This window comes from Ursus americanus, chromosome 27 (genome assembly GCF_024610735.1).
Source record: "Ursus americanus isolate L20-20 chromosome 27, mUrsAme1.1.p, whole genome shotgun sequence".
Taxonomy (NCBI): Eukaryota; Metazoa; Chordata; class Mammalia; order Carnivora; family Ursidae; genus Ursus; species Ursus americanus.
Genome location: NC_142153.1, coordinates 43287588 through 43304538, shown reverse-complemented (window position 1 = coordinate 43304538; position 16951 = coordinate 43287588). Strand labels below are relative to the sequence as shown.

General features: G+C 37.8%; 1 long non-coding RNA gene across 1 annotated transcript in view; it reads left to right on the top strand.

The window, feature by feature from the left end:
* The window catches only part of LOC148107662 (uncharacterized), a 250994-nt gene extending 235906 nt beyond the window's left edge, over nucleotides 1-15088 (top strand). The window contains exon 4 of the long non-coding RNA XR_015721952.1: nucleotides 14922-15088. This is a non-coding gene — a long non-coding RNA (uncharacterized LOC148107662). The remainder of the gene's footprint in view (nucleotides 1-14921) is intronic.
* The last annotated feature ends 1863 nt before the right edge of the window (nucleotides 15089-16951 follow it).

Below are 16951 nucleotides of genomic sequence, written 5' to 3'. Positions count from 1 at the left end.
CAGGCAGGTCTACTGGCAACAAATTCTCTCAATATTTGTTTGTCAGAGGTCTCTGCTTCTCCTTCACTTTTGGAGGCTAGTTTCCCATGATATAGAATTCAGGTTTTTTGTTTTTTTTTTTTCCCCCCCTCTGGATACTTTAAATATTTCACTCAACTGTCTTCTTGCTTGCATAGTATCTGAGTAGATGTCAGATGTAATTCTTACCTTTGCTTTTCTCTAAGCAAGCTGTTTCCCACACACCAGCCCCTCAGCTTCTTGCAGGATGTTTTTCTTATCTTTGATTTTCTGTAATTTGAAAATGATATGCTTAAGTATAGTTTTTCTGTTATTTATCCTGCTAAGTGGTCTCTGAGCTTCCTGGATCTGTGGTTTGGTGTCTGAGGTTAATTTGGAGAAGTTCTTAGTTATTATTGTTTCAAATATTTTCTTATTTTCTTTTCTCTTTCTTCTTCTTTTGAAATCCCCATCATGAGGATGTTACACTTTTGTGTAGTTGATCCACAGTTCTTGGATATTTTGTTTTGTTTTGTTTTGGGGTTTTTTCCAGTCATTTTTTTTTCCCTCTTTGCTTTTCAGTTTTGAGGGTTTCTATTGAGATGCCTTCAGGCTCAAAGATCCATTCTTCAGCCATATTCAGTCTATTAGTAAACTCATCAGAGGCATTCTTCATTTATGTTAGGCTTTTTTATCTCTAGCATTCCTTTTTGTTTCTTAAGATTTCCATCTCTCTGCTTACATTGAACATCTGTTCTTTCATGCTGTCTACTTTACCCAAAGAAGCTACTAGCATAGAAATCATGGTTGGTTTTGAAGTCCTGGTCTGATAATTCCAACATTCCTGAGATGTCCTTTTCCTATTGTATATTCTTGGCACCTTTGTTGATATCAATTTGCTATAAACATGGAATTATTTCTGGGCTCTATTCTTCTGTTCCATTGTGTCTGTTCCTATGCCAGTATAACACTGATTTATTAGTTCTAACAGGTGTTTTTTTGTTTGGTTGGTTGGTTGTTCATTTTTGTTTGTTTGGTTTTTTTTGTTTTTTTTTTTGGTTTTTTTGTTGATGGAGAACAGTTTTCTCTATATAATCTCATGTCATTTGCAAATAGTGACAGTTTTAATTCTTCCTTTTCAATTTGGATGTCTTTTTTTCTTTTTCTTGCCTGATTGCTGTGGTTAGGACTTCAAATACTGTGTTGAATAAAAGTGGTCAGGATGTCTTTTTCCTGATGTGTCTTATTCCTGATTCTAAAGGAAAAGCTTTTAGATTTTACCTTTGAGTACGATATTAGCAGTGGGCTTATTATATATTTGACCTAATATATATTATATGACCTTTATTATGTTGAGGTATGTTCTCTCTCTACCCACTTTGTTTTTGTTTTGTTTTAAAGATTTTATTTATTTATTTGACACAGAGAGAGGCAGCGAGAGAGGGAACACAAGCAGGGAGGGTGGGAGAGGGAAAAGCAGGCTTCCCGCTGAGCAGGGAGCCCAATGAGGGGCTCGATCCCAGAATGCTGGGATCATGACCTGAGCTGAAGGCAGACGCTTAACAACTGAGCCACCCAGGTGCCCCGTACCCACTTTGTTAACAGCTTTTATCATAAATGGCTATTAAATATTGTCAAATGCTTTTTCTGCATCTATTGAGATGATCCTAAGATTTTTATCTTTAATTTTGTAAATTTGATGTATCACATTGATTGATTTGCAGATGTTGAACCATCCTTGCATCCCTGGAATAAATCCCAGTTGATCATGGTGTATAATCCTTTTAATGTATTACTGAATTTGGTTTGCTTGTATTTTGTTGATGATTTTTGTATCTATATTCATCAGGGGTATTGGTTTGTAATTTTTTTATTGTGTCATCTTTAGAGGCTGTCAGTAGTGTATCCAAGAGGTACAAGTGGTCGATTGTCTTTGACATCTCCTGGGCCCTATCTCACATACATTTGGTCTAAATTTTGCTCTAGCTTTGCTGAAGCAACTAAATACACATATTTAGCCTCATGGCACTTTACCTCAACTGTCTATATTTCTTTTTCTATCTAATGCAACTGTAGGACTCCACTCAGACATTTTGAGGTATGTACTAACCTTGGGGGAGATGGAATTAAAACCCTTGGGAAAATTCTCATCTAATAGAAGACAAAATTAGTTGGGGCACTTGGTGGCTAGGTCAGTTAAGTATCCAACTAGATCTCACCTCAGGTCTTTTTTTCTTTTTCTTTTTTTTTAAAGATTTTATTTATTTATTTGACAGAGAGAGAGACAGTCAGTGAGAGAGGGAACACAAGCAGGGGAAGTGGGAGAGGAGGAAGCAGGCTCCCAGTGGAGGAGCCTGATGTGGGGCTCGATCCCAGAACGCCGGGACCACGCCCTGAGCTGAAGGCAGACGCTTGAAGACTGAGCCACCCAGGCACCCCTCAGCTCAGGTCTTGATCTCAGGGTCATGAGTTCAAGTGTTGCATGCCCAGGATGGAGTCTACTTAAAAAAGTAAAAATGAATGAAAAATTAGTATATAAAAGATCCCATTATTCCATGTCTCAGGCAGACAAATTTGAAATTATGAAACACATTTTATAAGTTTTTTCAGAGTTCCCCAAAGGAAATAAGTCTAGCTGCCCAGGTGACTAGGATTACCTTTGCATTGCCTTTCCTTCTTCCCCATTTTACTCTTCCTCCTCCAATCATACCTGTCCCCATAGCTTACTTCCCACAGCAAACTACATGTATGCAAATATGTGACTCACATTTAGCTGTGGGGGAGGGTGGGATGAATCCAACCTAATACATCTATGAATAGGATGTCCATGTAACTAATTTTCCAAATTATTATGAGTGAAAAGAAGTACCTAATTAAAAATTAGGTCAGAAAAAACAGTATAAAGAAGAACTGTTATAAGCAAGTAGGGATACTTGTTCACCATGTCTAGGAAATACAAATATCAGGTATAAAAAAATAACAAATTTATAGACTTGATATTGTCAGCATAAATGATGAAAGTAATAGTCAATAAATGAAATAACATAACATTAACAAAATTAATTTTTAAAGTGACTGAACTATAATATTTTATTCCTTCATTGACATACCAATGTCCACTTAAACAAATTTCCATATTCTCAAAAAAGACACATGGTTTGAAGCTCTTATACTCTGAAAGCATTCTGATTGTCAGTAGATTTCCTTTTATAATGATAGCATATACATAATAAGAAATATTTACACTGTAACTGGCATAAGGTGGTATCTCAATGTGGTTTTGATTTGAATTTCCCTGATGGCTAATGATTTTGGACATTCTTTCATGTGTCTGTTAGCCATTTGTATGTCTTAATTGGAAAAGTGTCTGTTCATATTTTCTGCCCATTTTTTGATTTGATTATTTGATTCCCATGTTTTGAGTTTGAGAAGTTCTTTGTAGATCTTGGATGCTAGTCTTTTATCTGTAGTGTCATTTGCAAATATCTTCTCCCGTTCCATGGGCTGCCTCTTAGTTTTTTTGACTGTTTTCTTGGCTGTGCGGAAGCTTTTTATCTTGATGAAGTCTCACAAGTTCATTTTTTCTTTTGTTTCTCTTGCCTTTGGAGATGTGTCATGAAAAAAGTTGCTGTGGCCGACATCAAAGAGGTTGCAGCCTATGTTCTCCTCTATGATTTTGATGGATTCCTGTCTCACATCGAGGTCTTTCATCCATTTGGAGTTTATCTTTGTGTATGGTGGGAGAGAGTGGTCAAGTTTCATTCTTTTGCATATAGCTGTTCAATTTTCCCAAACCACATTGAGATACCACCTTTTGCCAGTTAGAATGGCAGAAATTGACAAGGCAGGAAACAACAAATGTTGGAAAGGATGTGAAGAAAGGGGATCCTTCTTACACTGTTGGTGGGAATGCAAGTTGGTACAGCCACTTTGGAAAACAGTGTGGAGGTTTCTTAAAAAGTTAAAAATTGAGCTACCTTATGATCCAGCAATTACACTACTGGGTATTTACCCCAAAGATACATATGTAGTGAAGAGAAGGGCCATATGCACCCCAATGTTCATAGCAGCATTGTTCACAATAGCTAAATTGTGGAAGGAGCCGAGATGCCCTTCAACAGATGACTGGATTAAGATGTGGTCCATATATACAATGGAATATTACTCAACCATCAGAAAGAACAATTACCCAACATTTGCAGCAACATGGATGGGACTGGAGGAGATTATGCTAAGTGAAATAAGTCAAGCAGAGAAAGACAATTATCATATGGTTTCACTCATGTATGGAACATAAGAAATAGCAGGAAGATCAGTAGGAGAAGGAAGGGAAGAATGAAGGGGGCAGGTAAACAGAAGGGGAAATGAACCATGAGAGACTGTGGGCTCTGGGAAACACACTGAGGGCTTCAGAGGGGAGGGGGTGGGGATTGGGATAGGCCGGTGATGGGTATTAAGGAGGGCACATATTGCATGGTGCACTGGGCATTATACGCAAGTAATGAATCATGGAACATTACATCAAAAACTAAAGATATACTGTATGGTGACTAACATAACGTAATAAAAAATTATTATAAAAAATATTAACACTGACCACTGAGTCAGTGGTTCCTGCAATACCCTGTGCCCAATATTGAATTAGAGGACTTACTTATTAAAAACAATAACAAGCAAACAACAGTAACAAAGACAAAGCAGCCCTTGTGGAAAACTACCCGTATCATTCCTTTCTCTTCACCTGTAAACTCTTTGAAGGAAGGGAGTATGTATTTAATTATTTGTATGTAGTGAGAATTCTCAAATATGCAAGAGATGTTATTTTATATTAAGATAGGTTATTAGAGATTCTATATTCATAAGATTCTGATAAATCTCATGCAGGACACAAAGATGAGATATATTGGAGATTGTAACCAATATTTAGAATTAAACTCTTTATCAACTCTGAGAAACAGTGGATAAATGCTGACCCTTAATATCTGTAGAATATTTCAGGGAGGAAAAAAGCTCTGAGGGGAAAATAAATCCCAGTAATATTGGTTGGGTCCACCAGTTTTTTTTTTTTTTTTAGATTTTTATTTATTTATTTGACAGAGATAGAGACAGCCAGCGAGAGAGGGAACACAAGCAGGGGGAGTGGGAGAGGAAGAAGCAGGCTCATAGCGGAAGAGCCTGACGTGGGGCTCGATCCCATAACACCGGATCACACCCTGAGCCGAAGGCAGGCGCTTAACCTCTGTGCCACCCAGGCGCCCCCACCAATTTTTATCCATAGAATGAGTTCTTTCTGCCCCGCTGCCCAGTACTAGTGTGTGTGTGTGTTTGTGTGCGTGCGTGTGCATAAAAAGAATTAGAGCAATTCTAATACATATCGTATCACCTTCAGGAATGGAGACATTGCTTGTGGTAAGTGAACAGTTGCTGTAACCGGGCTGCAACAGGAACTGCAACTACCACGTAAAGTGGCCATGTAAACACGATGGAGGAGAATCCCATTAGGTTCTGGAAGTTCCCAAGAAGAACAACATATGTATAAAGAGGAGAGCCATAATGGTCCTTCAGAGAACATGTGTAACAATTCTCTTCAGAGGAGGATGGGATCTGGAAAGGTGGTGTTCTTATATTTATGCTGGTGGAGTCTGAGCCAGATAACATTATTATGTGTCCCTGTAAAATACATCTTGTACCAGGAACTCTCCCAAGACTTAGCATATAGTGTTCTTTGTACACAGTATATGCTTATAAACAGTTGCTGATAATGAGCATATTGGGGTAAGATGAGCTCAATTAAAGCAAGAGAACAAATAATATTACTTTCTAGGATACATGCCAATAACAAAAATATTGCTTAGTATACTGTTTTACCTGGATTGTGACAAGTTGATAGAGAAGTAACTTAGAATATCTGAATCCTTAAAGAAAGAAAGAGAAAAACAATTTTGGGAACAGATGGAGAGAGATTTACAAATGGTGAGAGGAATAAGAAAACTGGAAACATCCACTATAAACACATTCAGAATGTATTCCAAGGTATGATTACCATGTTACCTACAATTTGTTTGCATGCTAAGGAAAATGTTACAACATTACGAAGTTATTAATATGAATTTCATCAATGCAAGAAATAGTGGACCTAGTCATTACCACTAGACCAAGATAATAATACTCCTCACTCATAATCTCCCAAGGGTTCGCTAGAGATTCAAGTTATAATTGTAGCAGGGGCTGGAAGCAGACAAACAAAAGATAGCCAAGTATAGTAATTGGAATTTTCTTAATGACTGCATAATAGATGCCCGAAAAATCGTTGATTGCCTGGAACAAGACTGCTCTCTGGCCAAACAAAAACTCAGGGCTTATTGCCAAATTAGTAGCACAAGACTTGCCTGATTCATTCCTCTATCCTAACCTGTAGACTTTATTCTCCATTTTTAACAGATATTTAGTAAGGAGTTATGCATACAAATACATCTTTATGGAATATTATAAACATAACTAAATTTGGGATTTTTTATAGGACCAAAATCAGCTTATCCTTTCCAACAGGAATGCATTTTGAAAATATTAAACTGTTTTGGACATCGTTTAGAATTATAATCACATATTACCTATTTAATTTTCTATCTTAAATTTTTATATTAATATATCTAGGTCCCTAAAGTAGAATTCCCTCCTTTCCATAATTATTTCTAAATATTCCTGCATATGTTACATGTATGATAAATGCTAATTTTGTCCACTTTTAGTTTCCGGATTACAAATTTGCTATGATTGGCAGAAAAGCTTTCTGAAATATTTCTACCTGCCATTTTATTTTTGACTTGTTTACACAGCAAAGAATCCTTAAAATATTCCACATTTTTTTAACTACTGTCAGACCTATTTTGATTTGGTCTTCTCTATATTTTAAGGTATGTTTACCTTGGAATGGGCCTAACCTCTCATAATTCTTGCTGGCATTTCCCTGCTGCCACCTCCAACTCCAGGTGTTTATGGAAAAGTTTAGCACTTTAAAATGTTGACTTCTCTGATAACGTCTTCGTTCAGAGTTATTTTAAACCGGGCAGAAAAGGAAGTGCAGCTGAACACCTGGCAGTTTAATCATCTTATTTACTGCCATGACTAGAACACACATATGTACAAAAATAATCGTCTGCCATGTTTCAGACTTTCCCAAGGGTGTACTACTGGAGGTGCTGCCTGGTGTGAAGGGTGTGAATTCGAGTCAGACTGCCAGAGTTGGAATCTTGGCTCTGCTCTTTGCTAGCTGATTGGCCTTGGGAAAGTTTCCTAATCTCTCCAGAACATAGGTCCTCAAACTACAATACAGGGATTGAGACAATACCAATCATAGAAGGTCTTTGCAAGTTAAATTAGGCATTCGGTGTAATGGAAGTATTAGTGTTAGTATAGTGACTGGCACATAGTATGTGCTCAATAAATGTTAGCTGTTATTACCTCATCCCCACTATTAACAAACAGGTAACCATTATTTTACAGATATAATTCACATACTATAAAATTTGTACTTTCAAAGTATACAAATTGTTGGTTTTGGTATATCAACAAAGTCGTGCAACCATTACCACTAAATCCAAAATATTTTCATCCGCCCCCAAAAGAAACCCTGTTTACGTGAGCTGTCATTCTCTGTTGTCTCCTCACCCCAGTCCATAATATCATGAATCTATCCATATGGATTTGCCTATTCTGGACATTGTAAATAGAATCATGTGGACTTTGTCTGGCCTCTTTCACTTAGAATATTGTTTTTAAGGTCCATCCATGTTGCAGCACGCATCCAAATTTCATTCTTTCTTGGACAGATAATATTCCCTTACATGGCTATCCAGTGTCCTGACCTGGAGCAGTCCTCTGTGTGGAAGCTGTGTGCTGAGCTGATGCTTGGTCCCAGATTCCTCTTCCTTATCTGGAGATCCCTTTCCCCCATTCTGGGTGGATGGTGAAGCAGCTCATATTGCTTAAGTGTGTGCCTGACACGCCACCTTGCCAGCCTGCCAGTACATCTGCCCCTCTGAGTAGGGAACACGTCTTCACCTGCAACCGGAGATGGGTGTATGCAGTCCGGTGCCTTGTGTTGGCTGTCAGGAGGGGCCCAGGACCTCGGGAGGCCAGCAGACCACAGACACGGATCCTACTGCATCTCTTCGTTCTGTAACTAAAGCATTGTTCTAACCAGCGTCTTCTGTGTTGAGCCCTCCTTGGTCACTCCGAACCTGGAGATGTTGCAGTGGGCCAGGTCTTTGGGCTCCTACTTCTGGTGATCATTAGTGTTACAATCTTTGCCTTCTTCCTCACAATAGGAGTCCTCCCTTGGGATTGGTAGTTGGTCTTCCTGCTCCCGTTTGCATATGTGTACATGCAATGGCAAAGAAAATAAATGGAATATTCTTTATGTTTAATGTTGTCATTATGTAGCGTATAAGTAACTTTGGCATCTAGAAAAGGTTTAAAATGCATTGGCATTCAACTAGAAGAAATAGTTGAGCTTTTCATTAAATATTCAGACTCCAACATTGATCTGGGGTGATGAGGTGATTTGTAATAGTATTTGAAAATCTTCCTATTTTAGGTTATCAGTCAAGATTTCTCCCTGTCATTAGGGCCCTCGAAATCAGAACTGTTTGTGCCGTGTTCATTGGCCTATAACATGAGCAGCTTGGTTACATGTCTGAGTTCAGTGATCCAAAGCATAAATAACATCAAAGCTGAAACCATGACTTTAATATCAGTGGTCTTGTCAGAAAGGGGCTAGGCTAGTCATGCATTGAGTGAATCTACATTGGTTTAGTCAGGTGGAGCTGAAACACTGAAAAAGGAATACGGCTCAGGTGATGTCTTAAAGGCTGGAGCTGGCCAATTTCCAGTCTTTAAGGGTGTCCGTGTAATGCCTTTAAATTCAGTTGGGAGAGAAAAAAAAAAGAGATCTCAATAGATGTCTTCTTAGTCCTGTCTCAGAAAACCCCTTAACAAATGAAATTATGTTCAGTGCATGTTGGGGGTTTGTCCAACTGGATCAAGTGTAATCTGATTTGGGGCCCTGAGTGACCAAAGGCCTGTATGAGGAAGATACTGCCGAAACTCAATTTTGCACAATGGTCTCCAGCTTTGTGCTGTGTCAGGAAGACTGGAGGGACTGAGAGCTCTTTATCACCCTATAATGTTAGCCATTGAAGGGTTGCACCAGGATTATGTGCCACCATTGTGATCTAAGGTCAGGACTTTAAGTTTGAGATCCAGCTGCTGACATAAGTCTCTATAGCATTTTAATCAAGGTGAAATATTTGGCCTTTTGAGAGGTTATTCAATAAGGAGTTTAATAAGCACTTCCACCAGTACATATACAACCCTGAAATGGTCTTGTTTTCAACTTTCTTTTTTCCAAATGCATTGTTGGAATAAATGGCAGAATGTGTGTGTATAATTTTTTAAGACTTATTTATTTTGGAGAGAGAGTTGAGGGGGAGAGGCAGAGGGAGAGAGAGAGAGATCGAGGATCCCAAACAGACTCCCTGCCAAGCATGGAACCCAAGGTGGGGCTTAATCCCACAACCCTGAGATCAGCACCTGAGCCAAAACCAAGAGTCAGGCGCTCAACCGACTAAGCCACCCTGGAGTCCCAATGTGTGTATATAATTTTAACCTTGTGATATCATACGTTTTGTTTATCTCAATAGTTTCAAAAGAAAAGTATGTTTTTGATACCTATATTGAGGAAAACCTTTTTTAACACAATCCTGCATCCTTATAAAGCTAAATTTACTATTTGGGGGAGCATGCTAGTTCCAGTGATGGAAGATAAGATATGGATTTACATCTGAGATTGAACTACCTCTAAAATGATCTTCAGACTTTGCTTAAGTCGTGCCTTGCGATGCTTTATTTCATTGATAAGAGTTAATGTCTGAAAACACTTTTTAAAAAGAATAATTTGACAATATCCTAGTATAGGAATGTAGGTATAAAGGATTAAGTGATCATTCTTAATCAGTACAATTTAAATAAATTTTTTGTATGGTATTTTCATTTGTATAAGAATGCTTTTTTAAATTTTTATTCCTTTTACATTAGTGTTATAATAGTTGGGCATGGGGAATTCTATTATCTAGGTCAGTAAATAACTTTTTTCTAGTTACTTAAATTGTGTTTATAAAAATTAGCTTTAATCCTATAAATGAATTACCAATTTTCAAGTAACTGTAGTATTACAATGAAGGTATTTACTAATGATGATATTTTTATCTTAGTTTAATCTTTGTGTTTTTTTTTTTCTGAAACCCTCTGTAGAGTTGTGAATTTAATATTTTTAGGACATCAGGCCAAAGAAGTAAGAATTGAGAGATGGTCTACCTAAAAGAGGGTATGGATTATAGGCAGTTATTCTGGAAATATCTTGGTTTCCAAGGTATGATCAGAACCCAGAAAGGTCTTTTTTTTCTTCTTCTTATAAGAATTCTAATCTGATGGGGCCAGAGGGATCCAACCCTGTAGAGACATGTTCACGCTGAGAATCCTGGATAGTGGGATGATCCAACATCAAATTGAAGTTTTCTGCTGCCAGTGTCAGAGATTACTGCCTATGTTTTCTTGTAGGATTCTTATGGTTTCAGGTCTCGCATTTAGGTCTTTCATCCATTTTGAGTTTATTTTTGTATATGGTGTAAGAAAGTGGTCCAGTTTCATTCTTTTATATGTAGCTGTCCAGTTTCCCCAGCACCATTTATTGAAAGGACTCTCTTTTCCCCATTGTGTGTTCTTGCCTCCTTTGTCATAGATTAATTGATCATTGAAGCATGAGTTTATTTCTGGGTTACTGTTCTGTTCCATGGATGTCTGTGTTTGTTTTTGTGCCAGTACCATACTGTTTTGAATAGTATAGCTTTGTAGTATATCTTGAAATCTGGGGTTGTGTTACCTCCACCCTGGATACCTCCAGGATTGCTTTGGCTCTTTGGAGTCTTTTGTGTTTCCATACAAATTTTAGTATAATTTGTTCTACTTCTGTGAAAAATGCTATTGGTATTTTGATAGGGATTGTGTTGAATCTGTAGATTGCTTGTCTTCTGTCATGATTAGATAAGACCTGCTATATGTCAAAAAGGTGAAATTTAACATTTCAACCCACTTCTGTCCCTCTGCTGAGGTATCTGTGCTATGAAAGAAGAAATGGATTAGAGTAGGGCTAGAGCTAAGAACTGGGACAGTCACACCCTTTGGAAAACTTTACCTGATGAAGAGCATAAAGATTTATACCAAATTTATCCCTTACATAAATAGAATGTCAATTAAATATGAAATCCACCATTGTTTCTTTCGTTTAGGTTTGTAAGCTAATCTTAGTCATTCTTTAGTCATGAACTGTGCATTTAGACCAAAAAGGACTTTTAAGGATATTTTCCTTCTTCCGTTATCAAATAACATGGGAACGTAGATGTTTGAAAGTGGGAAAGTGAAATATTATCTATTGAGCATCTACCATGTGCTGAGCACTAAGCTTTGTATTTTACATAATTTTATTTAATCTTCATAATGAAATTGGTACAATTATACCCATTTTGTAGATATCAAACTAATAATATAAAAAGTGAGGTAACCAGAGGCTGCCTGGGTGGCTCAGACAGTTAACCATCTAACTCTTTTAGATTTCGGCTCAGGTCATTTCACAGTCATGAGATCAAGCCCCACATTGGTCTCCATGCTCAGCACAGAGTCTGCTTGACTTTCTCTCCATCTGCCCCTCCCCCACTCAAGCTCTCTCTCTCTCTCTCTCTCTCTCAAATAAATAAATAAATCTTTTTTTTTTTAAAGTGAGGTAACCAGTCCAAGATTTAAACCCTGTCCTTTGGGCTCTGACTGCTTTTAAGGTTTCCATTTCCCTCTTACTAGTGGATTCTGAAGAATAGATACTTTTAATTTCTACTCTTTAGAACACTTAGCAGAGCTAAAAGATATAGCATATTAAGAGACAATTTTCCCTAAAATAATGTTTATTAATTTAATGGTAGCATGACAGTATCCTCTTGATAGGTCCTTTAGTTACAGAAGCTAAGGAAAGCAAGTATGTGATGATGTCAAGAAAAAAAGACGTATGTACATACGTATCTATAATCTGTGACATTTCACTGTCTCCAGGCTCAATGACTTGAAAACAACTTAGTGCTACTTCCAAAAGTATTCAACAGCAGTCATTTACCCTGGAAATAAAATAATAACTTTGCAACAGTGGTTTTGTGTTTGTACGAGGCTATTTGAAAGCTGAGGAATCATTTCCCGCACATGAAACATTTTGCTCATTAATGGAGAACACTTGATTCATTGCATACCATAGACCTTTTGGCGTTTAGCATTAGACAAATAAACTTAGGCTCAATTTGACGGAAGGAGAGTGACGTGTAGAGGTGCTACTTATGAACAAGTGTGACTGGTGCCATAAGGAACAATAATTTGTCAACCTCAGTAAGAAGTAAGAACCCTGGACTGTTAATTCTGAGACATGACAGGACTTGTATTACATGCTTCTTAGAAATAGGGTTGATCGGGGCGCCTGGGGGGCACAGTGGCTAAGCGTCTGCCTTCGGCTCAGGGCGTGATCCCGGCGTTCTGGGATCGAGCCCCACATGAGGCTCTTCCACTATGAGCCTGCTTCTTCCTCTCCCACTCCCCCTGCTTGTGTTCCCTCTCTCGCTGGCTGTCTCTCTCTCTGTCGAATAAATAAATTTAAAAAAAATCTTTAAAAAAATAAATAAATAAACCACCTGAGACCACCATATCAGTGATTCTGTTTAAAACCAGTTGAAGGCCTGGGGCGCCTGGGTGGTACAGCGGTTAAGCATCTGCCTTCGGCTCAGGGCGTGATCCCGGCGTTATGGGATCGAGCCCCACATCAGGCTCCTCCGCTATGAGCCTGCTTCTCCCTCTCCCACTCCCCCTGCTTGTGTTCCCTCTCTGGCTGGCTGTCTCTCTCTCTGTTGAATAAATAAATAAAAACTTTAAAAAAAAGAAATAGGGTTGATCAAATTGATGGAAAAATATGATTCAAACATCAGCTGCTCCTTTGTAGTTGTCATTCTGATGTTCTATAACACGGTTCTTCTCGAGAATTTTCCGCTCTGTGTTTGGAAGGCCTTGCATACACTTTCCTGCTAATATATAGCTACATATTTACTAATTCAACAAAGTGTGTTCACCGCCTGCTCTGGACCTGCCTTTATGCTGATACTAGGAACACTGCACGTGTCCCACTGGATCTGAAAGTTTGATGTTCTCATTATAACAGTTTAGAGTAGATCTTTAGGTTTTCACAGGCATTTTTTTTCCATTTCTAAAAATGGCAATCTCTTCATTTCTGTGCTGTGATTGAACATACATTCCAGGAAGTTTTCTTGCCAGATGATCTGAACTGAATTGCCCACAATAGGTTGGTTTGCCTGTCACTATATAATAATTTGCCCAATGTCAACACATTAGTATTATGATGAAATTGTGTATTTAATGATTAATGTTACAATTTCTGAATTGTGGGGCTTTCTTCTGACTTTCCTAATATGTGAAAAGCAATTTAAATATAATGCTCCTTCAGAATCTATTAAAATACTTTTGTATGGAAAAAATGTCCTCTACCCATTTTTTCTCTCTCATCTACAAATTTATAGCCAATGTTGGGTCAAGATTACTCATAGGTGGGGAGTCTATTTCCTTTTTATACACTCTCGGATTCGGAAGTCTGCTTTACCTACATCAGTTCTTCTAACTCTCTCATTCTATTCAAGCAGAGTTCGCGGTCACTCACACACAAGCTAGGCATGATGCTTAGTTTCGATTGCCTATTATATATTACTAAACCCCAGAAGGTGTGTAGCCTTCATTACTTAAGGAAAAATGGATTTAACACTAGTTCAGCGTAGCTTTATGATACTGCTATTTCGATCATTTGGTTCATTGATTAAATAGCAAGCAAGTTGCCTTATTTAACCACATGTGTATGAGAAGCGTAGATACTAATCTTTGATTTTAAATATTTCAGAATGCAAGTATACCCTCTCTATTTTTAATTTATGTAGCATAGGCTGCACATTGATTTGAATTATCACTATACTGAACATAATTCTTACTTGTGATTCCTTTGATTTATTTTCAAGCCTTGAAGTCAGCTTTCTATAATTTTAGGCAATAGTTTTCTAGTACTTATTTTCTGTAAAAATAGATAAAATGCTGTCTTAGTAATTTTCTACATCTAAGTGCAAATCTGATTATAGATTGTCCAAAGAAGCTTTAGATTATAGTAGAACAGGGGCCATGTATTTTTTAAACCAGTGAGTTTTGTAGGTCTATAGTTGTAATAGCCCAACTCTGCCCACCCCCCACCACTTGTGAATAGAACATAATGCAAAGACTTGGATTCAAATTCTTGCTTTTCACTTACCAGTTGTCTGATCTTGATCAAGCCACTGGGTCTATGTGATCATCCATTTCTTCATTCATTAAGTGGGAATGATAATTCCTATAAAACCTTTGCATATAAAAAATGCTCAAAAATGTCTCTATTCTGATAGTGTTTACAGTATCTTTTCTATGAATTAGAACAAATTCTCTGCCTGTCTTGAGCAATCTTGAGTAACTGAGAAAAAAATTTTGACTCAAGTAAGAAATTTGGAATAGGGAATAAAGGATAAAATTATTTACCTCTTTGTATCAAGGAGTTCCTATTTCTTGTGTCCCCTTATGGCCAGAAAAGAGAGAACCAAGACCAATATTTTGAAATAATATGGTAGACTACTTCAGAATCTATGGATTCCAAGGTGAAGTGTGGATTGAAGACATTACTGTCTTAAAGAAGTTAAGAAACTTATGGCTCTGGTGTAATCTCATGCCCCACTCCCCACCATCTTCTCTTTTTCCAGGTGTTTACCAAAGGTGAACAACATCCAAGAACTATCCTCATTGCCTACATGGAGTCAGATGCCAGCAGTGGCCTTGGCCATACAACCTTGATCCTGTCTTTTAAAAGCCTAATTGGTAAGCTATTTTTTGCAATCATATATTTACAGAGCCATCAATTATTTAATATGAACGTGTTAATCAGTAGCATGTTTTGTTAGAAGTTTCATTCATTCATTGTGTTTGCTGAGACTGACTCTATGTTTGCTGTGCTGACATATAGCTTATAATGTAAGAACTCTAAGCTCAGTCCATATTTGAGACATGAATATCTTCGAGCTCTAAGAGTGATGCTGAGGAAGGAAAGGGCATGGCATGTATCGAGTCAGGGTGTGTCTCATGAAAACTCATTCTGATCACTTTAGCAGAGACAGTCATGGAAAGTTCACGAATAAGAATGCATGGGCATGCCACTCTGCTACTGAAACGATTCTGGGACAAGTCACTTCTAACGTTTGAGAGGTAATGAGCGCCTCAGCAGTTCCATCTCCTCAGTTTTACCGAAACTGTTCTTTGGTTCTAGGCCAAATTTTCCCCCAGATCAAAAGGATCCTAGAGCAGGAAGGTGGGATTAAATACCCAGGTTAAGACCAAAGAATGTTGGCATTAACAAAGTGTGAATTGGTGTGGATAAATTCCTGGCATTTATGCCCAATTCCAACTGTAACTGAATCACTCCTCTCTGGAAATTCGACTTGTGAGCATAAGAAAGAGGAATCTGGCCAGAGTCACTTGGCGTGGGTTTGTCAGAAATACCATAAGCACAGGCTTTTTCACAAGATGGAATTTCATTGTTTGGACATCTGGCTGATTTGCTGAAAACACGCATTTGTGGGAAATATATGGGAACATTTCTTTTTGATAAATAAGGAAATACTTCAGTGGAGACTGAGTATCGGATTCTTACTTTGTGTAAGCTATTTTCTTTCAGCAATAACAACGTTTCACTTTTTCTTTGCTTATGTTAGGGGAGATAGAAGAGTCCTGTTTATTGTACAATCAAAGTTGCTTTTACGTTTTAGCAAGCTGCTCTTAGAAAACAAACTAGGAAGCCACATACATTATTTCTACATGTTTCCAACTGTGTGGAAAATTAGTATTTCGAAACCTCAGTGTTATATATAAGTAAACATAACTCATCTCACAGGTAACACTGATGTCTCTTTGGATAAATGATTTGATCTGGCAGTAAAGCAACAGACAAAAGATATGCCTCTGAAAGATTGTTCTATTGCAAGCTTTGCTTTCCCTTTGCTAATGTACTGTTTTAACAAAATATTTCTAATCTATATTCTGGAATCCTCTCATTTAGTGAAGCATGAATCTGTTTCTCTAATCCAGTCTGTGTCTATAGGTGGCAGCGACCCTTCACCCTTGCAGTGCTGTGGACTTAAATGTACTGGATTGTAAATAGAAGGCAAATTTATGAAACAGAAACAAACCTCAGAAGTTTTCTTCCAGTTTAACGAAAGCATGAGCTTATGTTGTTGAAAATACTGTTATGAATCAGGGTAAGCTTGCCACCAGCTCTAAATGTAATGTAGTCTGCCCTGTCCGATCTTGAGCCATGGGAGACTTCTGGTGGGGGCTCGCTGTTGCCTCTTAGTAAACCAAAAGCAATATAACAGACCCACTGAGCAACATGCTTCCCATACCCCCACTTCAGGGGGTCGTAAATGGCTAAGCATTCATGTAGAGTAAAAGCTGTTTTATTTTTCTTCAAGTTGATATGTACGTACGTTAGAGAAAGGTGGAAAAATTCTTTCCCTTTTACAACTCACACGTTCTCGAGTGCCATGGTGATTGTACAGATACCTTAAGTAGGATTTGTTATAACACTGGTGCTGATGGTCCATATATTTCTTTTGTCACAGAAACCCTAGTTTAATTTTCACCATAATAGAAGCCATTGATTAGAGAGATTTATTTAGCATTTAGCTCTCCAAAGAACTTTCTTCATTGTTAGGGAGCCAAAAATACAGAAGATGGGTGG